The sequence below is a fragment of the Orcinus orca genome, chromosome 16 (assembly GCF_937001465.1).
Source record: "Orcinus orca chromosome 16, mOrcOrc1.1, whole genome shotgun sequence".
Taxonomy (NCBI): domain Eukaryota; kingdom Metazoa; phylum Chordata; class Mammalia; order Artiodactyla; family Delphinidae; genus Orcinus; species Orcinus orca.
The window spans coordinates 69,242,300-69,268,198 of record NC_064574.1 but is presented as its reverse complement, the minus strand read 5'-3'; the positions used below and the strand labels follow the sequence as shown (position 1 = coordinate 69,268,198).

General features: G+C 40.3%; 1 protein-coding gene and 1 pseudogene across 1 annotated transcript in view; both read right to left on the bottom strand.

The window, feature by feature from the left end:
- HS3ST4 (heparan sulfate-glucosamine 3-sulfotransferase 4) overlaps positions 1-25,899 on the bottom strand; it is a 400,884-nt gene that overhangs the window by 349,046 nt on the left and 25,939 nt on the right. The window lies entirely within an intron of this gene.
- On the bottom strand, positions 13,291-13,408 carry LOC117201012 (uncharacterized; annotated as a pseudogene).

Sequence of the window (25,899 nt, the reverse complement as noted above, 5' to 3'; positions counted from 1 at the left end):
CCACATCCTCACACACTGTCAGGGGAAATCTCTCTTCTGAGGTGGACAGAGGAGTGACGGCGATGAGCCGTTTCAAACCAGGCTCTGGCCAGGACCCACACAACACCCTCCTGTGAGGTCATGGGTCTCAGCGTGTGCACACACCCGGGAGGGGTGCGGCTTTAAGCACGCTTCATCAATTATTTATGTCATGAGACCATCAAGTGGCAGCTTCTTGTCTCCTCTTCGGCAGCCCTCCCACCACACAACAGGGACTCCCTGCAAATTAACATTCCTTTCCTTCCGCCTGCCCTGCCCTCAAGTTTTCAAACATAACAACAATCTCAATGAAATAATGAGAGAGACTCATTCGAATGCTGTAGAGGGAACTGTTTTATTGCTAAGGGAGCAAAGAGAATTAATTGAATCCACTGGAAAGAAAGAATTAGAAGGGAAAAGGAAAAAAGGAGAATGAAGTAACAGGATGGAACGACGAAGACACACACACACGCACACATGCACACACACACAGATGCAGGGCAGGTGAGTGGGAACCTGAATATTCATAGGAGAGAAACTGTGTACGTGTGAATGCAAAGAGCTTCCAAGATGGCAACACCGCCGAGGGCTGGGCTCAAGAGTACTGAGAAAGTTCCTCAACCGCTGTATACTCTGAGCTTTCCAAGAGCTACACAGTTTTAGTTGGAGCAAGTAACAGCAGTCTACATCCAGGCACAAAGGTAACATCGAGTCCCAACAGCATGTGTGGTGGCTATAAAACATAGCTGCAAAGTCTATGACACTCGTTCCATAGAAAATGGAAATCAATTCAGGTGGGTTCATCACCTTTGACCCCTGGAGGATGAAGTGATGTTATGTGACTTCCAAGGCTACGTCACTAAAGACCATGCGGCTTCTACCTCTGTCACCAGAAGGCTAGCTCTGGGAACCCTGAGCTGCAATGTGAGAAGTCTGACTACCCTGAGGTCACCATGCTGTGAGGAAGCCCAAGCCACATGGAAGCATTCTAATCAACCATCCCAGCTGAACCCAGTCTTTGCGACATACCAGCCCAAGCCCAAGATATATGAATTAAGAAGCCTCCAGAGGATGCTAGCACCAAGCTGTTTGGGTTCTCCCGGCTGAGGCCCCAGGCTCTGTGAAGCAGAGACACACCAACCTTGCCGGGCACTGTTCTATTTCTTCCCCACAGAATCCATGAGCCTAATAAAATAATTGTTGTTGCATGGTACAAGACTTTGTGAGTGAGTTACAGCATAACAGCAAATCAGAATAGCATGTGTTTACTCTCTCTGCTTCTTCAGAAAATAATCAATTTCTACATTATTAACCTTAATTTCAGCATCTGGAAAATGGAACTAATAATATTTACCTCACAGAGCTTTTTGAAGAGCCACTAAAATATAATCATAGTAATAATAATTAATAATAAACTAACAGCATTTGTTCAGAGCTTCTTCTGTTTCTGGACCCATGTCACGTAACTTAATTCTCTTAACAAACTCATGAAGCACAAAGCCATTATTATCCCTTTTAAGAGTGGGAAACTGAGGCACAGAGAGAAATGTAGTTTCCCGAAACTCACACGGTAAGAGGCAGAATATGAATTCGAAACCAAAGCAGGCTTCCTCTAGCCTCTTAACCACTTTAAAAATCTGCTTATAGACAGTCAACCACAGAAGACAGTGCCTAACACGTATTTAAACTTGAGCGATGTTTACTTGTTGTAATTATTATTGTTGTTGCTGTCGTTCTTGTTTAAGAATCTGATAACTAAGAGATACAGACTCGGGAAATACCAGAATGGGTTTTTCCTACTTCCCTGTGTTAGCATCTGCAGGTGAACTTGGCAGTGGTTTGTCCACTGTCTATAATCCCCCCAGAAAATGGGAAGACTATTCATATTGTACATTTCATACGCCAAAAAGATTTCAATTTCATGCTGTACTGAACCTTAGAAACGCCCCCCTTAATCCTGTTTTTATTCTAAACCAGTATAAAAACTTTAACATTTCCTAATGGAGCGTATGTTTAATCATTCCTACCAACCTAATGGCAATTTATGAGAAGTCAAGCAATAGCCAGTAAGATAAGCTTGAAGCTTTGGTTCCAAAAGTTCAATCAGTTAACCTAGGACAGCAATCACTTCCCCAGAATGAATAATGATGTGGAATAATATGTGGATGGAGATAAACCCTTTTTGCGTAGAAAATTGCATTATCGTGTGCAGTATCTCAGCTGGATATGTAAGTTTACCAATAAGGATACGGCTTCATGCATTTTTATCATGGAGCTTTTGATTCTGAGATTTCCAGAGGATTCTGCCTTGAGAAAGGAATCCTTAATGTGTGATGCTCTCTGAGCTGCAGATACAAGGATGGGAAGGCAGGAGCTGGGCTCTGCAGCTTCTGAAAAGCTGCCACCACACTTTCCCAGGGGTTCTTCATTCCACTTAGCAAGGCAGGGAAAGCGAGCAATGCACAGTGAGACAGAGTTCCTTAAAGAGACGGCACTGAAAATAACCGTCATGTCAATTTCAGCTAATGGGGCACAGTATGGGCTCATTTTAAAACAAGGAGGAGTGGCATGCAACCATTAAGAAAGAAATGCTTATGCCATATGTAAGCACACCCACCCAAGCACAGCCAGGAGTTCTCTGGGGAGAACTCAATGCGTCTCTCCCACAGACTTGGAGCTGGACCTCCCACTGACCAGATCTCAGACAATCATTAAGGAAGTATAATTATAAATGAAATTATTGAGAAAGTAGCCAAAGGTTTTTTCCACTGGATCTTCAATGACTCCTACTGGCATGAGAGAGAGAGAGAGAGACTAAATTCCTGAATTCCACTAACTTCCCTTTCACAGGTGCAGCTGAGACAACATCAAGATGCACACACCTGCTTGCCAGCTGACACATTTTTCTGAGATCACCCTTTCAAATCCAGGAGGAAGCAAGCTAGGAAACGCCCTCTTTCCTACCACCACTCCTGCTGGCTCAAGCGAGATTCCAACTATGAATCATCTACAATGCTTGTCTCCACCGAGAGGATATCCACACTTGGGCATCTGAAGGAAGTTGGAGAGTTCCACAGGAGTCTTTTGGTGCCCACTGTAAGACAAGTGTAGTGGCTCAGAGCACAGATACTGGTGTCATGAAGACCCAAGCTTGAGTCCTAGATCTGCCACCCATCTCTCGTCTCTGTGCCTCAGTTCACCATTCTGTAGAAAGAGAAGTAAAAATGACATCTACCTGAGAAGAGCTGTGAGGATTCGATGGAGAAATGCAATACCCCTGGGCCAGTGAGGTACCTGTTACTTTTTGATTCTGAAGTATAGATGCTCTGGACCACAGGTTTAGAGTCCCATCCTGCCGTATGTCCAGCATAGAGACAAACCAAATATCTTGGCCTGCAGAAGGCAGCAAAAGCTCATCGTTGCAATAGGTGCTGTCCACAAACATGGTGCTGAAAACGAGCCATACCTCTGCCTTTGGAACGAGCACTCGTGGCGCTCTCTGACTGTCATGTCCACAAGCCTCTATTTGCCAGAAACCAATGGAAAGAGGAGTTACAAGAGTATCAAGTAATAATGCCCAGGGTATGTTTCCATGTCAGACATAAGTTTCTCTCACTTCTTTCTGATTATTGTAATGGTTATCATCAACTTTTGACTCGCAGTTTGATCCCCTCCTCGGCTGCTACACACCTCATGCTCTGATCACCTGTAACTCTTCTTTCCTCTTCAAACACCTCACATCCACACATAACTCCATGCTTTTTGCACACAAGGACTGCTTTACTCAGGATGCTCTCATCCCGTTCTTTGCCCAGCAAATTTCCTTCAAGGTCCAGATCACAACTTCTATAAGTCATTCTCTGAATCTCCTCAGCCATATTTCTTTACTAACCTGTAGCACTTTACATCAAGTTATTGCACTTGTAACACCATTCTGTGTTCAATCAATCACTTGAAAATACTTTTCAAGTACTGTCACAAAACCAGATATTGGCATAGGCACTGAGCATTCAATGACAGGCAAAGAATAGGCACTGCCCTTAAGAAGCCCACAGTCTAATGGGAGCAGACCTAGAGTAAGCTTAGAATCAGCAGGTAAGTCCATGGAACAATGAAGCATACAGAACAAGCACATTTGATGCATGACAAGAGGAGTGAAGAAGGCTTTACAGTGGAAGTGAAATCTATACTAAGAGCTAAAGGATGACTTAAACGGGTGAAAATGAAGGCGAAAGCTTGTATGCAGTGGACATTTATGTCTCAATATTTGTCAAATATCTGATAGATTGTCCCATGATACTATAGACACCAGACTAAGAAATTAGAGCCAAATGAAACAACAGTTAAGTCAGAGCTTATTTTTATTGAAATCACGTAGATCAGTGAATCTCCAAGTTTAACGGTATATAAATGACTAGGTACTATATAGTCTTTTATATAAAATCCTAGACAAGGCAAAAATAAAACTGACATAAAGCATATTTCTTGGGAGGGGACAGCAAAGGGAAACAAGGAAACTTTGGGGGTGACAGAAATGTTCTATACCTTGATGGTACACATGACTATATATTTATCAAAACTTATCAATTTAACACTTAAATTTTGTGAATTGTATTGAATGTAAACTATACTTCAATAAAATTGTTTTTAAGGGAGTAATAAAATATTTAATGTGCATAAAATATAGGACATGGCCCAGTATTCCACATCTTTAATAAGCATCTCTAGCAAATTGGATATGGTCTAAGAACAACTATTTCAGAAACACTCATGGAGTGATCATCTATTCAGAGTCATATTCGGGAAGGTCTCAAGTTGTGCAACGCATGACCCAATGCTTGACCTTGTTCAAAAATGTTATCACCAACATATCTGTGGCCAATATTGTCAGTTGCCCAACTCACCATTTATTCTTTCTTCCATTTTTAGTAATAGAACTCTTATTTTTATCTGGGTACATAGTTCCCTAGCCAAAAGACTGTATTTCCCAGACTCTCTTGCAACCAGACATGGCCATGTGATTATGTCCTGGCCAATGAGAAGTGTTCTTCAAGATTTCCAGGAAAACTCCTGTAAAAGGAAGAAACGTGACCTTCATTTTCTCTTCTCTATGCCTCCCACTTGCAATGGCTGGAGTCCCAGAAGCTATCTTGAACCCTGAGGCAGCATATTAAAGATGGAGAAACACCTGTTAAAAGGAGCCTGAGTCCCTGATGGCCATGGAGAATTTATAGACTATGTTAGAACAAGCTCAACTCTGGAATTCTTTTATGTTGAAGAGAAAAGCAAACTTCTGTCTTATTTTAAGTCACTGTTATTTGGGATGTTTCCACTAGATGCAGCCAAACCTAATCCTGTCTCATATGTGCAATTTATTAATTTTGTATTTCACACCAAGCCTGTTTCATTATCCAGTGTGCTGGGTGACAGAATCAAACTTCAGGCAACTATAAAAGATATCCGGGGTATGGAGAAAAAGGAACCCTCCTATACTGTTGGTGGGAATGTAAATTAGGGAACAGTATGGAGGTCCTTAAAAAAGCTAAAAATAAAGTTACCACATGATCCTGCAATCCCAGTCCTGGGCATATATCTGGAGAAAACTCTAATTCGAACAGATACATGCACCCCAATGTTCACAGCAGCACTATTTACAATAGCCAAGACATGGAAGCAACCTAAATGTCCACTGACAGATGAATGGATAAAGAAGATGTGGTATATATAATGGAATATTACTCAGCCATAAAAAAGAATTAGGGGCTTCCCTGGTGGCGCAGTGGTTGGGAGTCCGCCTGCCCATGCAGGGGACGCGGTCCGGGAGGATCCCACATGCCGCAGAGCGGCTGGGCCCGTGAGCCATGGCCGCTGAGCCTGCGCGTACGGAGCCTGTGCTCCGCAATGGGAGAGGCCACAACAGTGAGAGGCCCGTGTACCGAAAAAAAAAAAAAAAAAAAGAATGAAATAATGCCATTTGCAGCAACATGGATGGAGCTAGAGATTATCATACTAAGTGAAGTCAGACAGAGAAAGATAAATATTATATGATATCACTTATATGTGGAATCTAAAAAGATGATACAAATGAACTTATTTACAGAACAGAAATAGACTCACAGATATAGAAAACAATCTTACGGTTACCAAAGGGGAAAGGGGGGAGAGGGATAAATTAAGAGTTTGGGATTAACGTATAACACACTACTATATATAAAACAGATAAACAACAAAGACTTACTGTACAACACAGAATTATATTCAATATCTTATAATAACTTATAATGGAAAAGAACCTGAAAAAGAATGTGTGTGTGTGTGTGTGTGTTACTGATGTTTTTGCTGTACACCTAAAACTAATACAACATTGTAAATCCACTATACTTCAATTTAAAAAATAGTTTAAAAAAAGATACCTGGCCAAAATCGGGATGAATGGAAAAGTCTACAGGGAGTCTTAGTTGACCACAGGACTCATTTTAGTCAACCTTGTGATGTAGATAATTTTTAAAAACTAATTCAATATCAAATTACATTAAAGGAGGTAGAGTATAAAGAACAAAGAAGATGAGCTTTCTGACAGGCTTTTTAGACAATGGATGAAATACTGAATTTATTCTGAACACCTCGTTTGAAGATGAATGTTGACAAAATTGAGGTGATCCAGAAAGGAATAGAGAGAGTGGTCAAAGGCCTAGAAAATGTCAACTGAAGACTTTAGTCTATCTAAACCTGGGAAGGGAATACTGGGATGGGATGATACAGATGATGGGAAATATTTGCAAAGCCATCATGTTCTAGAACAGTAAGACTCATTCTGTGTAGCTATAGAAGAAGCAAGCAGAACAGGATGTGAGAGTCAATGGAAATCAGCATAAGAAGACTCATCAAACAACAAAAAAAATGAACTGCCTTACAAAATACTGACTTCCCTGATATGTTGACTGATTAATTGATTTACACCTCACCTTGTGCCCAAAATAAATATCTAACATTTTAAAGTGATTATGTGATAACACTCTTCTGAGTGCTTTATATGTATAATTCATTGGATTCACACAACAGTCTTAAGTAGTTACTATTATTATCCCTATTTTTATGGATGAGCAAACTGAGAAAGAAAGGTTAAATAACTTGCCCAAGGTCACACAGATAAGAGAATGGATGCTAAACCAAGATTCAAAGGCAAGAGGGAGGAGATATGGGCACATATGTGTATGTATAACTGATTCACTTTGTTATAAAGCAGAAACTAACACACCATTGTAAAGCAATTACACCCCAATAAAGATGTTAAAAATATATATATATGCCACCAGGAAAAAAAAAAGGTTCAAAGGCAAGTGTACTGGTCCTGGAAGCCCACGTGTTCATCACCAGACAGCTACACTGTCTCTTCCTTGCTGAAACATGCAAGGCTTCCTATGATTGTCCTGTTATTGGAGTAGACCATAACAATTAGCTGTCTAGAATGTTCAGGTGACAACTGGGTATGATGGACTTCTGATATCTTCAATGACTTGGGACTTTGGGGAAGCTCAGTGGGATTCTGGTTTCGTGGAACTGCTGATATGCTGGGTTTGTAACGTGTAGAATTTGATGTGAATGTAACACAACTGGAAGGTAGTTCAAGGGAAACATTAGAAATCAGAGGCACACACTTGTCACAAAGGTCAAGGCCAGACATAAATTTGAAATCCCTGTTTGGATATGTGACCAATGAAGCCACGAAGCATTCACATTTGAGAAGGTAGAAAGCAGAGACCGAAGAAGGCAGATGCTAAGGCTGGAACCATGAACAATGCCGTGCACACAGAGAGTAGACAGAGAAACCAGTGGCAGCTAAGCATGGAAACAGCCTCGTGCTCCAGAAGATAGTACAAGAACCTTTCAAAGGGTTGAACAGCTGAGAAGTGTGAGATCTCTGTTGCTTTTGTTTGCCAAGAATCCATTCCCCCTTATTCTTCCAACAGCACCCCGTTTTCCTCTGAGAACCATCCCTCTCCATCATGTTTTCCTGGTGTGGTTGACCCCATACCCTGGAGAATCCAAGGCTGCCCGTATTTCAACCCTGGCCAATAAGCATAGCCTATTCCCCTGATCACCACGGTTGGTTTAGGGTGAACAAACATAAGACCCAAGTGGGTCTAATGAGAATCAACACTGAAACATTTGGTGGAATTATTAGGAAGATACTTCCTCTTTACCACCCCGGGTACCTAAGCCAGTAAGATGAACGCATGGAGCTACCAGGGCCATCTATACCGCTATGGAGAGAGCTTGCCCATAAATGAACCAACGCAAAAAAAAAGTAAAGCCAAGGGACTGGCTGGGGCCGGGGGGTGGGCATTTGTACTCCCAGATCCTGTTATTTGAGTATTTACATATACCCCCTAGAGTTTTCATTTATGTGAGCAAATAAATTCTCCTTCTCAGTTGGTTTTTGTCATTTCCCACTGAAAGCGATGGCCAATATATCACCTATGTCTCAGAGATACCTCTTTCTTTATGTATCCATGCCCCTCTACTACATCATAAATTCCTTGAGAGCAAGAAATGTGCTTCCCCACATGGCAGCACCTAGCACAGAGCCAGGCACATTCTTGGTAGAAACAAACGTCACTGAATTATTTCACATCAATTAAATGAAATAATACAGGCAAGAGGGTGTTAGAAGCCACAGAGCATTCTTTTACTATTGTTTCAAAGACAGATGATATCATAGCCTCTCTTTACGTTTAAAGCTGACTGAATCTGAACTTCAATCAAGTTCATTAAGTAGAGGTGCCCTCAAAGTACTTTGTTCAGCCACGTATAATCTTAACAATCTTGGCGTACCGCGTTTTCCCCCCTCTTCTTTCTTGAATGTACCCTTTAAGGAAATGCAGTGCTGCCACTTAAAATCAAATCTTGGCAAGGTAAATGTTTTCCTTGATACGAAAACAAAACAAAACAAAAAAGACTGAGGAGTAGTACATCATTTAAAGTAATAAAAAAAAACACAATTTATTATCCATCTCTGATGTTCAAATGCAAAATGGGATGGAAAATGTCTGTGTATAATGAATTTTGCAACATTTGCTGAAGCCCTGCATGAGAAGGAAAGAAGAAAATGACTCAAAAATAGAAATCTCTTCAATTCCAATACTTTTCACAAAAGGAAGAGCACACACACACACACACACACACACACACAAAACTGTATAGTATAATCAGAAATATAATAGTGACAGATTCTAGACAGAAACTAACAATCTGTGATAGGCTCAGTAATGAGAAACTCTCACCATATCTTTCAACTATATTTACCCTTTATATACTCTTTCCTTCCCTGGATCTTAGCAAACAGAAATTTAAAAGTAAATTAAGGGGGGAGGAGGAAACTTCATCCACTACAGCAATTAAGAATGTGGGTTTGGGAGGTCAGGGAAGATGAGAGTCCCTGGACCTGACACTGTGTGACTTCGGGCAAGTCATCTCAACCTCTCTGAGCTTCAGTTTCCGCATCTATGTAAGTGGTGATATAATCATAGGTCGCTGGGATTAAGTCAGAAAACGGCAATGGAAAGTGCTTACCACAAAGGAGTGATCACTCTGAATTATTCTTTCATTCTGCGTCGTTTAAACCAGCCACCATGACATCAACAAGACTCCTCTCCGTGAAAGAAGCCACAACCAGAATATCTGACTGCCGATCATGGCTCTGCTTCTAACTATCAATACTTGTCCCACCTTGACCAAGTTAATTCAACGTCTTGAAAAGGAGTCACTTGGAACCTAAGATCTTTGAGGCTCATTCCATCCGAGAATCGACCTGTTCAGAGCAGGCAAATACCTATATTAAGGGAACAGGCAGACACATGTCCTGAGCACTGGTTAAATAGTCTCTCCTGTGTCTCCTCTCTGCTTTTCCGGAGGAGGCCTTGAAGGGTGTCAATACTTTAAATACTTCAACCACAGGAAGATGCCAATGCATCTTTGCTCCCCTGTAATCAAAAGGTCTGTGAACTCACACTTGAAATCTCAGAGAAGGCTTAAGTGGAAAGAACATCTTTCAATAACCAACAACATAATCCTCCTCACGTTTTGCCATCCCGACGTTCAGGGAGTCATGCTCCAGAGAGCACTTTTCAGGAAACAATCAGCTTAAGACATCATCCATCCAATTCACTTTGACACTGATGAGCGATGACACTGTTCCTTAGAAAACAGAAACAGAAATGGCAGACCATCGCTACGACAGCCAACTGCTGGGTCGTCTTTTGGGTTGCTTTTTTTGTTTTGTTTAAGTGTGTCATTCACTAAAGAGGAGACAGGGAAAATGGGCAGGTTACAAGCAGCTTCCTGTCTAATTGGAGGCTTGAGATAATTAGGAGACAATTCTGATTCTTCATCCATTTGTTCACTTATTCAATAAATATTTATTAAGTGTGAGGTTCTGTTCTGGATGCGGAGGATATAGCAGTAAACAAAATAGGCCAGATCCTTGCTCTCAATGTATATACTAGTGGAAGGACACAAACCCAAAATAACAAAGCAATAACGCTGCCATGAACACTGAGGTGCACCTATACTTTCCTATTCGTGTTTTCATTTTCTTTGGCTAAATACCCAGGAGTGGAATTGGTGGATCATATGGTAGTTCTATTTTTAATTTTTTGAAGAACCTCCATGGAAGCGACCTGAGTGTCCATCCACTGAAGAATGGATAAAGATGCTGTGGTGTATGTGTGTGTGTATACACATATATACACCTATATAGAATGGAACATTACTGAGCCATAAAAAAGGATGAAATTTTGCCATTCGCAGCAACATAAATGGACATGGAGGGTATTACACTTAGTGAAATAAGTCAGACAGAGAAAGACGAATACGGCATGTTTTCAAGTATATGTGGAATCTAAAAAATAAAACAAACAAATATAACAAAACAGAAACTGACTCACAGAGATGGAGAACAAACTAGTGGTTACCAGAGGGGAGAAGTGTGGGGGAAGGGCAACATACGTGAAGGGGATTAAGAGGTACAAACCACTAGGTATAAAATAAATAAGTTACAAAGATGTAATGCACTGCACAGGGAAGAGAGCCAACATTATGCGGGGTATAATCTGTAAAAATATCAGACCCTTATGTGGTACAGCTGAAACTAATATAGTATTGTAAGTCAACCACACTACAATGAAAATAGTAATGATCAGATGAACAAACAAGATAATCTCAGGCAGTGACAAGTACTATGGTGGAAATAAACTAAGCAGTACGATAGAAAGTGACCCAGGCTGGAGGGAGCGAGCCTGCAGCCTATGCAGGCAGGTTATGCTCTGAACACTTCTAGAAGGTACCATTCACACCATGAATGAGCGACAAGGAAGAGACAGCCATGCAAAGCCAAGGGCAAAAGCCACTGAGGTCAGGTTTCCTCCAACGGGATGCTATTGGCATTTGGCAGGGGGTTGTTTTTCTTGTGTGGGTCTGTCCTGAGCATCGCAGGACGTTTAGCACCCCTTGACCCTCCCCCGTACCCAGTATCTGAAGGGTCCTCTGGGTAGTCATTGGGGTAGTCGAAAATGTTTCCACTCTTTTCCCTAGAGGAAGGGCTACAACTCCCCTTGTTGAGAACCACTGATACAGCAGAGAACAAAGGCCAGGGCCGTGAGTTAGAAACAAGCCTGGGCTGTGCAATGAACAGCAAGCAGGCCAGTGTGCTTGGCATATAACGGGTGATGGGGAAAGAGGCGAGAGTTGACTTTATAACCATGTATGCTTAGCTGTGGCATACTGAGTTTGCTTGCTGTCAGCTGGGAAGATTTCATACAGGAGACAAGAGGATGAGCAGAGCACAGAAGCCACAGTTACACACACACTTTCTGTACAGTACCAGGAAAGGGGATACGATTCTATGGGCAATTTGATGACATTCTGCTGCCCTGGTGCTGCAATGAGCAAAGCTGGGAGGAGAGGAAAGTGAGCAAACTACAATATTTCACCAATCCTAAAATGTATCTTTTTATTCACATTTCAACCTAGCTGGAATCAAAATGTGTGTCACAATCATCATCACGTATTGTCACTGCCTGAGTCTGTGCGTCAAAACCAGCAGCAGCCTGGAAGAAAATCCTGAGGGCAAGGATGGAGCACTTTTTAAGAAATGCTGCCAGAGCAACAGCCTAGGTGGGATTAGGAACGAGAGCACGAAGAACACGCAAGAGGAGGACACTGTGAACTGGGGGTGGCTCAGAGGGGTCCAACTTTGAATAAGAAATGTCAGGAATCCATGGACCAATTTATCTTTTATTTTTTTCTGATGTATGAATGCACAAGAGTGATGGAAGATAAATGTTCCAGCATAAGGATTCTCTTTCCAATAAATGTGAAATTTTTAAATTCTACATGTAGAAGTACCGTCATGGTTTAATTAGCAATGCTCTCTTCCTAGTGATCATAAGAGTAAGAGTGCACATTACAGATTCGAGGAAATCTGAGAACCTCTACTGAACATCCAGCCGGTGCCAGGAATTTTATATGTGCTACACAGCAAGGAATCTCACAGCAGCAGTCTAAAATCCACAGGATCAACTCCACTTCACAGACATTAATAAGTAACTTGGGCTTCCCTGGTGGCGCAGTGGTTGAGAGTCCGCCTGCCGATGCAGGGGGCGCGAGTTCGTGCCCCGGTCCGGGAAGATCCCACATGCCGTGGAGCGGCTGGGCCCGTGAGCCGTGGCCGCTGAGCCTGCGCGTCCGGAGCCTGTGCTCCGCAACGGGAGAGGCTGCAACAGTGAGAGGCCCGCGTACCGCAAAACAAAATGAAACAAAAAACAAAAGAGCAATAGTATCAGAGTTGACACATCTTAAATTATACTTCTCTAATACATATTATCTGAAGGAACACTGCCAATTAGTGAGTCAAAGTTTTATCCAGGACTTCCGTGGTAGTGCAGTGGTTAAGAATCCGCCTGCCAATGGAGAGCCCTGGCCTGGGAAGATCCCACACGTGGAGGAGCAACTAAGCCCGTGCACCACAATGACTGAGCCTGTGCTCTAGAGCCCGCGAGCCACAACTACTGAGCCTGCATGCCACAACTACTGAAGCCCGCTCCTAGAGCCTGTGCTCTGCAACGAGAAGCTACCACCATGAGAAGCCCATGCTCACCACAACTAGAGAAAGCCCGTGTGCAGCAATGAAGACCCAGCACAGCAAAAAATTAATTAATTTATTTAATTTTAAAAAAAAAGTTTTATGCAATGGTTTGCTTTTTTTGTTTTTTAAGCCTACAGCACCCGGTATTCCCTGGTAGTCTCCCATCCAAGTACTAACCAGGCCTACCCTGCCTAGCTTCTGAGATCAGATGAGATTGGGTGCACTCAGGGTGGTATGGCTGTACAGTGCAATGCTTTGCACTTTTATAATAGGTGCACTTTTTTAAAATTCAACTATAGTTGATTTACGATATTGTGTTAGTTTCAGGTGTACAGCAAAGTGATTCAGACAGATAGATAGATAGAGTGATTGATTCAGGTTATTTTCCATTATAGGTTAATACAAGATATTGGATATAGTTCCCTGTGCTATACAGTAAATCTTTGTTGTTCTCTACTTTAATATATAGTAGTACATATCTGTTAATCCCATACTCCTTATTTATCCCTTCCCCCTTTCCCCTTTGTTTTCTATGTCTATGAGTCCGTTTTTGTTTTGTAAATAAGTTCATTTGTATTATATTTTAGATGCCACATATACGTGATATCATACAATAGTTGTCTTTCTCTGTGTCCCATTTCTTTTTCAGGAAAAGATCCCAGGAAAAAACTCCTAATTTCCCTACTTAATTCCTTGGCTTGCTGCTCCCAGCCTGGCTGCTCAGTGGGGCCCCATCTCTCCAGACTCTTCCATCATGCCCCCTCAAAACCCACAGGATTAAAACTTCTTAAGGGTTTACTAGTTATCAATACTGAGAAACAGAAGACACAAAGAAACAAACACTGGAGATTCTCCTGGAATCTTGGCTTGTACAGCCACTTCCCCACTGAGTCTCTGAGTCCTTATTCCTGAAGGTGTTGTTGCTATGACCCTCCCGACCCTGCAGAGCCCAGATAGGTTCTTAATGCCCTCTGACACCTTCCTAATAACAAGAAACAGCTTTCAGTTAACCAGGATCTACCAAAGGGTGGCCATCAGGCTAGGCACTTGATATAATTTACCTCCTTTAACCCAATCAACAGCCCTATGACAAAGGTATTACACTTTTCACTTTTTAGATGAAAAAATAAACTTCAGAGAAGTCAAGCAATTAGCCCAAGGTCACAGAGCTAGGATACGGCAACCCTGTGATTGGAGCCTGAATATAAATCTACTGAAAATCTAATCAAAACAGATGAGTAGTTAATTCAGGTGATAAGTGGTGTGAAGTGTATAATGTACATTCCCAGGGTCTCCACATGGAGCCAAACCTCCTCTCTTCAAGCTCACCCCATTGTTTCCATGAGGTCTGTAATGCTGAAATCAGATATACTGACTTTATCATAGTAAAGTGTGTGGACCAGAGGGCAGACAGCAGAAGCAAGAACTATGATCCTGCAGCCTGTGGAACAAAAACCACATTCACAGAAAGATACACAAGATGAAAAGGCAGAGGACTATGTATCAGATGAAGCAACAAGATAAAACACCAGAAAAACAACTAAATGAAGTGGAGATAGGCAACCTTCCAGAAAAAGAATTCAGAATAATGATAATGAAGATGATCCAGGACCTCGGAAAAACAATGGGGGCAAAGATCGAGAAGATGCAAGAAATGTTTAACAAAGACCTAGAAAAATTAAAAAACAAACAGAGAGGAACAATAACTGAAACGAAAAATACACTAGAAGGAATCAATAGCAGAATAACTGAGGCAGAAGAATGGATAAGTGACCTGCAAGACGGAATGGTGGAATTCACTGCTACAGAACAGAATAAAGAAAAAAGAATGAAAAGAAATGAAGACAGCCTAAGAGACCTCTGGGACAACATTAAACGTAACAACATTCACATTATAGGGGTACCAGAAGAAGAGAGAGAGAAAGGACCAGAGAAAATATCTGAAGAGATTATAGTCAAAAACGTCCCCAACATGCGAAAGGAAATAGCCACCCAAGTCCAGGAAGCACAGAGAGTCCCATACAGGATAAACCCAAGGAGAAACACACCAAGACACATAGTAATCAAATTGGCAAAAATTAAAGACAAAGAAAAATTACTGAAAGCAGCAAGGGAAAAACGACAAATAACATACAAGGGAACTCCCATAAGGTTAACAGCTGATTTCTCAGCAGAAACTCTACAAGCCAGAGGGAGTGGCATGACATATTTAAAGTGATGAAAGGGAAGAACCTACAACCAAGATTACTCTACCCGGCAAGAATCTTGTTTAGATTCGATGGAGAAATCAAAAGCTTTACAGACAAGCAAAAGCTAAGAGAATTCAGCACCACCAAACCATCTCTACAACAAACGCTAAAGGAACTTCTCTAAGTATTCTTAGAGAAGAAACGCAAGAGAAGAAAAGGACCTACAAAAACAAACCCCAAACAATTAAGAAAATGGTAACAGGAACATACATATCGATAATTACCTTAAACATGAATGGATTAAATGCTCCAATCAAAAGACACAGGCTCGCTGAATGGATACAAAAACAATATCCATATATATGCTGTCTACAAGAGATCCACTTCAGACCTAGGGACACATTCAGACTGAAAGTGAGGGGATGGAAAAAGATATTCCATGCAAATGGAAATCAAAAGAAAGCTGGAGTAGCAATACTCATATCAGATAAAATAGACCTTAAAATAAAGAATGTTATAAAAGACAAGGAAGAACATTACATAATGTTCAAGGGATCACTCCAAGAAGAAGATTAACAATTATAAATATATATGCTCCCAACACAGGAGCACCTCAATATATAAGGCAAATGCTAACAGCTATAAAAGAGGAAATCAACAGTAATACAACAATAGTGGGAGACCTTAACACCTCACTGACACAAATGGACAGATCATACAAACAAAAAATTACTAAGGAAACACAAGCTTTAAATGACACAAAAGACTAGATAGATTTAATTGGTATTTATAGGACATTCCATCCAAAACCAGCAGATTACACTTTCTTCTCAAGTGTGCACAGAACATTCTCCAGGATAGAGCACATCTTGGGTCACAAATAAAGCCTCAGTAAATTTAAGAAAATTGAAATTATATCAAGCATCTTTTCTGACCACAATGCTATGAGATTAGAAAGCAATTACAGGGAAAAAAATGTAAAAGACACAAACACACTGAGGCTACACAATACGTTACTAAATAAAGAAGCAATCACTGAAGAAATCAAAGAGGAAATAAAAAAATACCTAGAGACAAATGACAATGTAAACACAATGATCCAAAACCTATGGGATGCAGCAAAAGCAGTTCTAAGAGGGAAGTTCATAGCAATACAAGCCTAACTCAAGAAACAAGAAAAATCTCAAATAAACAATCTAACCTTACACCTAAAGGAACTAGAGAAAGAAGAACAAACAAAACCCAAAGTTAGCAGAAGGAAAGAAATCATAAAGATCAGATCAGAAATAAATGAAATAGAAACAAAGAAAACAATAGCAAAGATCAATAAAACTAAAAGCTGGTTCTTTGAGAAGATAAACAAAATTGATAAACCATTAGCTAGACTCATCAAGAAGAAGAGGGAGAGGACTCAAATCAATAAAATTAGAGATAAAAAGGGGAAGTTACAACAGACACTGCAGAAATACAAAGCATCCTAAGAAACTACTACAAGCAACTCTATGCCAATAAAGTGGACAACCTGGAAGAAATGGACAAATTCTTAGAAAGGTATGACCTCCCAAGACTGAACCAGGAAGAAATAGAAAATATGAACAGACTAATCACAAGTAATGAAATTAAAACTCTGATTAAAAATCTTCCAACAAACAAAAGTCCAGGATCAGATGGCTTCACAGGTGAATTCTATCAAACATTTAGAAATGAGGTCACACTCATCCTTCTCAAACTCTTCCAACATTGCAGAGGAAGGAACACTCCCAAACTCATTCTATGAGGCCATCATCACCCTGATACCAAAACCAGACAAAGATACTACAAAAAAAGAAAATTACACACCAATATCACTGAAGAATATAGATGCAAAAATCCTCAACAAAATACTAGGAAAGAGAATCCAACAGCACATTAAAAGGATCATACACCATGATCAAGTAGGATTTATCCCAGGGATGCAAGGATTCTTCAATATATGCAAATCAATCAACGTGATACACCACATTAACAAATTGAAGAATAAAATCCATATGATCATCTCAATAGATGCAGAAAAAGCTTTTGACAAAATTCAACACCCATTTATGATAAACTCTCCAGAAGGTTGGCATAGATGGAAACTAACTCAACATAATAAAGGCCATATATGACAAACCCACAGCCAACATCATTCTCAATGGTGAAAAACTGAAAGCATTTCCTCTAAGATCAGGAACAAGACAAGGATGTCCACTCTCACCACTATTATTCAACATAGTTTTGGAAGTCCTGGACACGGGAATCAGAGAAGAAAAAGAAATAAAAGGAAGACAAATTGGAAAAGAAGAAAGAAAACTGTGACTGTTTGCAGATGACATGATACTATACATAGAGAATCCGAAAGACGCCACCAGAAAACTACTAGAGCTAATCAATGAATTTGGTAAAGTTGCAGCATACAAAATTAATGCACAGAAACCTCTTGCATTCCTACACACTAATGATGAAAAATCTGAAAGAGAAATTAAGGAAACACTCCCATTTACCACTGCAACAAAAAGAATAAAATACCTAGGAATAAACCTACCTAGGGAGACAAAAGACCTGCATGCAGAAAACTGTAAGACACTGATGAAAGAAATTAAAGATGATATCAACAGATGGAGAGATATACCATGTTCTTGGATTGGAAGAATCAATATTGTAAAAATGACTACACTACCCAAAGCAATCTACAGATTCAATGCAATCCCTATCAAATTACCAATGGCATTTTTTATGGAACTAGAACAAAAAACCTTAAAATTTGTATGGAGACACAAAAGACCCCAAATAGCTGAAGCAATGTTGAGGGAAAAAAACAGAGCTGGAGGAATCAGACTCCCTGACTTCAGACTATATTACAAAGCTACAGTAATCAAGACAATATAGTACTGGCACAAAAACAGAAACATAGATCAATGGAACAAGATAGAAAGCCCAGAGATAAACCCATGCACCTATGGTCAACTAATCTATGACAGAGGAGGAAAGGATATACAATGCAGAAAAGACAGTCTCTTCAATAAGTGGTGCTGGGAAAACGGGACAGCTACATGTAAAAGAATGAAATTAGAACATTCCCTGACACCATACACAAAAAAAACTCAAAATGGGTTAGAGACCTAAATGTAAGACGAGACACTATAAAACTCTTGGAGGAAAACATAGGAAGAACACTCTTTGACATAAATCACAGCAAGATCTTTTATTATCCACCTCCTAGAGTAATGGAAATAAAAACAAAAATAAACAAATGGGACCTAATGAAACTTCAAAGCTTTTGGACAGCAAACGAAACCATAAACAATACGAAAAACAACCCTCAGAATGGGAGAAAATATTTGCAAACAAATCAACGGACAAAGGATTAATCTCCAAAATATATAAACAGCTCATGCAGGTCAATATTAAAGAAACGAACAACCCAATCCAAAAATGGGCAGAAGACCTAAATAGACATTTCTCCAAAGAAGACATACAGATGGCCAAGAGAAACATGAAAAGCTGCTCAACATCACTAATTATTAGAGAAATGCAAATCAAACCTACAATGAGGTATCACCTCACACCAGTTAGAATGGGCATCATCAGAAAATCTACCAACAACAAATGCTGGAGAGGGAGTGGAGAAAAGGGAACCTTCTTGCACTGTTGGTGGGAATGTAAATTGATACAGCCACTATGGAGAACAGTATGGAGGTTCCTTATAAAAACTAAAAATAGAATTACCATATGACCCAGCAATCCTAGTACTGGGCATATACCAGAAAAAACCATAATTCAAAAAGACACATGCACCCCAATGTTCATTGCAGCACTATTTACAATAGCCAGGTCATGGAAGCAACCTAAATGCCCATCGACAGACGAATGGATAAAGAAGATGTGATACATATATACAATGGAACATTACTCAGCCATAAAAAGGAATGAAATTGGGTCATCTGTAGAGACGTGGATGAATTTCATACAGAGTGAAGTAAGTCAGAAAGAGAAAAACAAATATCGTATATTAACGCATACATGTGGAACCTAGAAAAATGGTACAGATGAACCAGTATGCAGGGCAGAAATTGAGACACAGATGTAGAGAACAAATGTATGGACACCAAGAGGGGAAACGGACAGAGGGTGGTGGTGCTGCTGTGATGAATTGGGAGATTGGGATTGACATATATACCCTAATATGTATAAAATGGATAACTAATTAGAACCTGCTGTATAAAAAATTTAATTAATTAATTAAAGTGTGTGCACGGGCATCTGGGTGCGCACGTGTTTTTTGCCAGTTACAAGTCTTCCATAAAAACACTTGAATGATCAGCAAGCCCAGAAGCCAATCATAATTCTAGTCATGAGGTGTACCAACTGGCATAATTCAGCTTTGAAGAGGCTCCCTCTGGATTAAGTATGATTGAATGATACGGGTTCTCCCTGGGTGTAAATGGGGTGGCAGTGTACAGGTATTCTGGGAAGTGGAGTTAATTCTTTCCAAGTGTCTATTCGATCCCCAGGGGATCTCCTCCACCCTCAGCTCAAAATTCTCAATCCAGGGAGGGAGGGAGGGGGAAGGGATGGATTGGGAGTTTGGGATTAGTAGGTGCAAACTATTATATATAGAATGGATAACCAACAAGGACGTACTGTATAGCACAGGGAACCATATTCAATATCCTGCGATAAACCATAATGGAAAAGAGTATGAAAAAGAATGTATATATGTGTATAACTGAATCACTCTGCTGTACAGTAGAATTTAACACAACATTGTAAATCAACTAGACTTCAAAAAAATAAATTTTTAAAAAAACTCTCAATCAGAAACAACACAGTATCAATGTAAGACAGTTGAGGTGTTTTCTGATGGGTATTTTTCTAAAATGCCTTAGACACTTGCTAATCTTTACTTTTTTCCATTATCTATTTTAATTGAAGTAATACACTCAGAGGATTTCAGAAAAAGAAACATGCACGCTGTCAAGGATTTATACTAGACGCCTCTCTGCAGCCTGTTTTTTCTCATCAACAACAGATCTTGGAGTTTTTTCCACGGCTATATGCACAGCGCTGTCCAATTCTTTTAAACAACTGCATTGTATTCCTTCTGTGGGTAAGCCATAACTTACACAACCCGTCTCGTACTGAGGTACACTTAGGTGGCTTCCAATCTTTTGCCATTAAAAATAAAACAACTCGTACACACCTTTTTGCTGGACAATTAAGATTTCTCCAAACTGAACACAGAGTAGTGTTGTTCTCAACACAGGCATATACCTGTTCTTCCAGAGATGCTATGATCCAACTCAAAAGTAAGGACGACAACTAAGACGTAAACTGGACCAACAGAGAGCAGGGACATCTGAAACAAACTGTCCGGAAAATTGCACAATGCATGGTTACTGCATCTATACTCTTTCTGAGAGAATCAGAGGGTCCATGGCCAACGACGACAGAAAGACCCACAGGATCTAAAGAGCACTGTGCAATGTTTAAAATAAGCACTTCTTGGCGGTGTACAAGAGAAATAGAAATGCTAAACCTCGCCTGCAAAGCACACTGCATGGGACATTAACATAATACAATTTAGACACAATAGCAATCTTCAGTCATAGAGCAGACTTCCATCACTGCCAAAAACATTTCTCCCCTCACTGTTGAATGCTGCTGTGAATTTCATCTGTGACAGAGATTCTAAGATAACTCAAAGAATGTAGTTTTTACGTGTGAGGGCAGGGAGAACTGGGCATCCCCAGACACAGCAGGCAAGAGTGTAAATATTTAGATAAGCTTCCTGGAGGGAAATTCAGCAATGTGTACCAAAAGCTTTAAAATCATGCTCACCGCTCACCTTTTGACCCAGTAATTATATGACCACGTATGCCCTGGGATTCATCCTAAGAAATTCTGTGTGTGTGTGTGTGTGTGTGTGTGTGTGTGTGTGTGTGTGTGTGTGTGTGTGTGTGTGTGTGTGTGTGTGTGTGTGTGTGTTCTGTACCCATTTGTTCACTGCAATGTTTTAGGACCAGAGGAACACTGGAAGCAATGTAAATGTCCACCTGTAGGGTATCAGTTAAATACATTACAATGTATTCATGCCATACAATGAAAACTACACACGAATAAAATTCATGTGTTAAAGGAGGAGTTTGCAAGCTGTGGGTCACAAATCATTAATGAGTCATGAAACCAGTTTTTGTGGGCCATGGACAGCTTTTTAAATAGAAGAATATCAGAGTGCAGCACACAAAGTAAGTGTCAGTATGGTTTCATGAAACTTTATTTAAATGCATGTGTGTTTATTCTGGGTCAGTATATAAAATGTACTTCTTACTTTAGGATATAGTAAAAAAAAAAAAAGCTGAAAACCACTGTGGCAACAGAATATTCACTAGTATGGAAATATGTCAACATTCTACCTTTAAGTGGGGGAACACAGGTTAAAAATTATGTAATATAATCCCAAATCTGAGATAATACCAGCAATCAAATATGTATGTGTATATGTGCACAGAAAAGAAACATTCTCTGGATAGTAGTATTATGGGTGAAGGTAATTTTTCTCTATTTTCCCTACATGCTTCTGGTATTTTTCTAAATTTCCTCTAATTTCTGCTTATTATGTTAATAAGCAGAAAAAAACAGTGGGTATTTTCAAATATAGTTTTGGTAAGTATGTTAAGTATTTTAAGATGCTCCAAAAATGAGTCAAGGGAGACAATAAATGAATGAGGTGACCAGGCAATCATTCCATCCTCTGACACCCTCCTATGAAAAATCTTCTTTCAGAAATGTTGCATCCAACACATTGGGACAAGCAGCATATGGTCCTACAAGAAGGCGCACAGGAAACTAAAATAATAGTAGTTCAGAACTGCAAGGAAGGAAGGAAGGAAGGAAAGGAGGAAGGAAGGTAGGAAAGGAGGGAGGGAAGGAAGGAAAGAAGGATGGAAGGAAGGAAGGAAGGAAAGGAGGGAGGGAAGGAACAGAAATAATGGAAGGGAAAAGTGAAAAGAAAAGAAAGTACCAAAAATATCTGATATGTTAAAAAAAAAAAAAGAGAGACAGAGAGAGAAATAAAGCTTGTCTTTAATACACAGCAGCAAAAAAATGGGACAAAGCTTTCATTTTATGACTAGAGGTTTCAGCCAGCAAATATCGTCCTGAAGTTATTAAATTTTAAAATGCCCAGGAACTCAATAAACCCTTTTTTAATTCATAATGAGTTAATGAAGTGGCCAATGACCTGACCTCTTTTCAAACTGGATGAGGGATTTGATGAGTCAGTGCTAATTCAGGTTCAGGTGATCACTTCACTGTTAGGAAAACATTGTTACATTTTTTTTTTTTCTGAGGAAGAGGCTTTACTATGGAAGCATAATCATTAGTGATGCTATTTAATCTTCTTCTTCACCTCAGTGGTACCCCAGTGAGGCACATAACTAATGAAATTACTCAGTGTTAAACAAGGAAATGGCAGCTTTTCTGTATGAATTCCATTTCTTCACTTTCCAAATCTTTCTCAAGTAGAGATGGGACCCTGTCCTCAAAATGTTTATATTCTGTTGGGGGAGACAATGGCAACTCCTGGATTTCTATTTAAGTAGGTGATATAGAGGTTTAGGTGGCTTCAAAGAGAATGCTTGCTGATGGAAATGATTGGTGATAAGACTTAAAACCACCCTTCTTATTGCCACTCAGACGAAACATAAATAACAAGATACGAAGAATATTGGGAAAAGAGTGTGCTAACTCAGGAAGAGTAAAATCCCTTCTAGGCTGAAGGAGAAAAGCATTTGAACCTCACCAGTTATATTTTGGGAATAAAAGGTACAAAATTGTTAGACAGATGGATAAACCCATCCTTTTGGATGCTACTGTGAAAATCTGGAGCCAAACTAAGGTTGATCACATATGATTTCCAAAGAGTATATTGGTCAAATTTATATCACTTTTTTCAAATCTTCTGATTTATTTGTGTATCCCTAGCATCTTGCAAAGCACTGGGGAGAGCAGACAGTTATAAAGTAATTATCCAATATTAGATAAATACAGTTGCTTGATTTTTTAGTGGAATCCAATAAGGATTTGAGGAAAGAAACATAGATGCTTAAGGAGAACAACTGGTATACCAAAGGCACATGGATTAATTTGTCTATACTGACAGATAACTGACTTCTCATTTTTAAAAATCTCCACATTATTTGCTTTGCTTTATTAGTATTCATTTTCCAGAGCTTTGCATGTGTATCTCATTTAATCCTTGTAACTAACCTATAAAGTACATACTATTAATATCTCCATTTTAAAGATGAGGAAACTGAGTCACAGATCAGTTTAGTAACTCATTCAAGGCCACACAACCAGCAGGTCCCACAGCCCATACTCACAGCCAAGCAGTTGGCTCCAAAGCCCATGTTACCCTAGTGCCCCCTATTTCCGAAGCACTCTAAATATCTGGCAGATGGTATCTTATTCTTTCTCCCAAAACCACTTGAAATAGATTGTTAAAATACTGTGACCTTCCCCAAGTCACTGTATGCCCTTGCTGGGTATTGTCTGAGAGACGAAGGTAATTTCCCACAAGGCCAGCTTTATTCCTCACCAGCTGAAAAGCAAAGCAAATGAAACAAAAGAAAAAGGAACATGAGGGGTTCTTTGGGCACATTGTGTGTTGGACGTAAACAAATAAAATGGTTTTAATAAAGGGATGGCAAGTGAGAACATATATCAGTCACCTGGTACCTTGGTAGACCAGATAACCCTCCTCATGGAGTCTCAGAGACATGAGGGAGGAAGTGCCCTTATGTCCTGGGTTTTGTACCTTCCGAGATCCGATAGAGGTCTGCACGTTTTAATGAAAACAATTTGCACTGTAGGGTGCCAAAGGTAACAGGCTAATGTTAGGGTGGAGTTGGCTGGCTAGTTTTATTCTCCAAAAAGTCTGGTTATGTCAACCCACTCCCAGTAGAGTCTCCCTGACAGTTATCTAATAAACTCGAGTTTCCCACTGTCAAAACATACTGCTGACAACAAAGGCTCTTTCCTCAGCATTGAAGAACACTGAGTGCATTAAGGAAATCTGGCCACAAAAGAACAAGGAGACCTATAAAAGCTCCCCCACGTCTTCCATGCCTTCCTTCCAGCTTGATGTTTCTTGTCAAGAGAAGGAAAACGCTCAGTATAAATATGCATTTGAATCCTAAAACAAATCCACCCAGTACTTTTGCAGAAAAAGAGAGAGATAAAAAGAGGCTCCAGGACAAACATCTAAGTAAAAAATATAAAGTGCTTTACCCCCTCATCTCACGACGTGCCTGTCTCTTCCACTCTCCTCTTGCACTGAGCAGTATGCACACTTTACAGAGAATGCCAGCTATAATCCAACAGATGTCACTGTGAACATGGAGGAGAAAATGGCCAGAAACAGCCTCTCAAGGGTTGTCTGCACAAAAATACACTGACCAGCTTTGATTTTCAGTGCCACGGTCAACTAGACCAGCCCACGTGTGAGCACAGGAACTTGTTCCTGCCGTAACCTGAGTCAGGTGAGCTGGGAATGCTAATTCATTTAGATGAGATTTGTGAAAAATATTGCTTTGGGTGGCTTCCCTGGTGGCGCAGTGGTTGAGAATCTGCCTGCATATGCAGGGGACACGGGTTTGAGCCCTGGTCTGGGAAGATCCCACATGCCGCGGAGCGGCTAGGCCCGTGAGCCACAACTACTGAGCCTGCGCGTCTGGAGTCTGTGCTCCGCAACAAGAGAGGCTGCGATAGTGAGAGGCCCGCGCACCGCGATGAAGAGTGGCCCCTGCTTGCCACAACTAGAGAAAGCCCTCACACAGAAATGAAGACCCAACACAGCAAAAATAAATTAATTAATAAAAAAATATTGCTTTGGGTGAAAGAAGGGTATCTCATTGCTATGCAAACATGTATTATCAGGGGAAGAAAAGCAAAAAAGACTAAGGTTAGCCCACATAAGACAGTCCTTCGAGGCAACCCTCAATCCAGAATATGAGTGTGCCTCAGGGATCAGCAATGGTTAGACTGCAGTTAACCCCTTCGCTGTAATAATCCACACTAAAGTCACGCTTAAAGAGAAGAATCATATCATTTCACCATCACATGTGTATGTATCTCATCTCTCTCCTCCAAGCCTTCACATATTCTGTTCCTTATGCCCAACACCCTTCCCTCACCATTGACCCTTAGCTTAAAAGGCTAACCCCTACAAGTCCCCTACTTCTCAGCTTAGGTGTCACTTCCCTTGTTTTATCTACAAATGTGCCTGGCAGATAGTAGTGAATGAACAGATGTTTTAGAATAAATGCATAGGACCCATTTGTGGCCAGTGGGTGTAGAGGAAATATACCAGGGTCTCCTAGAAGGAATTTTCTCCCTAATGAAAGGCAAGAGCTGCCTGAAGAATAAGCCTTTTTGTCACTTTCCCTCCCTTCCTTCTTTGCATACTCTCATGCAAGAATATACCTAAGGCTGCAGCAGCCATCTTCAGATCACGATGTAACAACC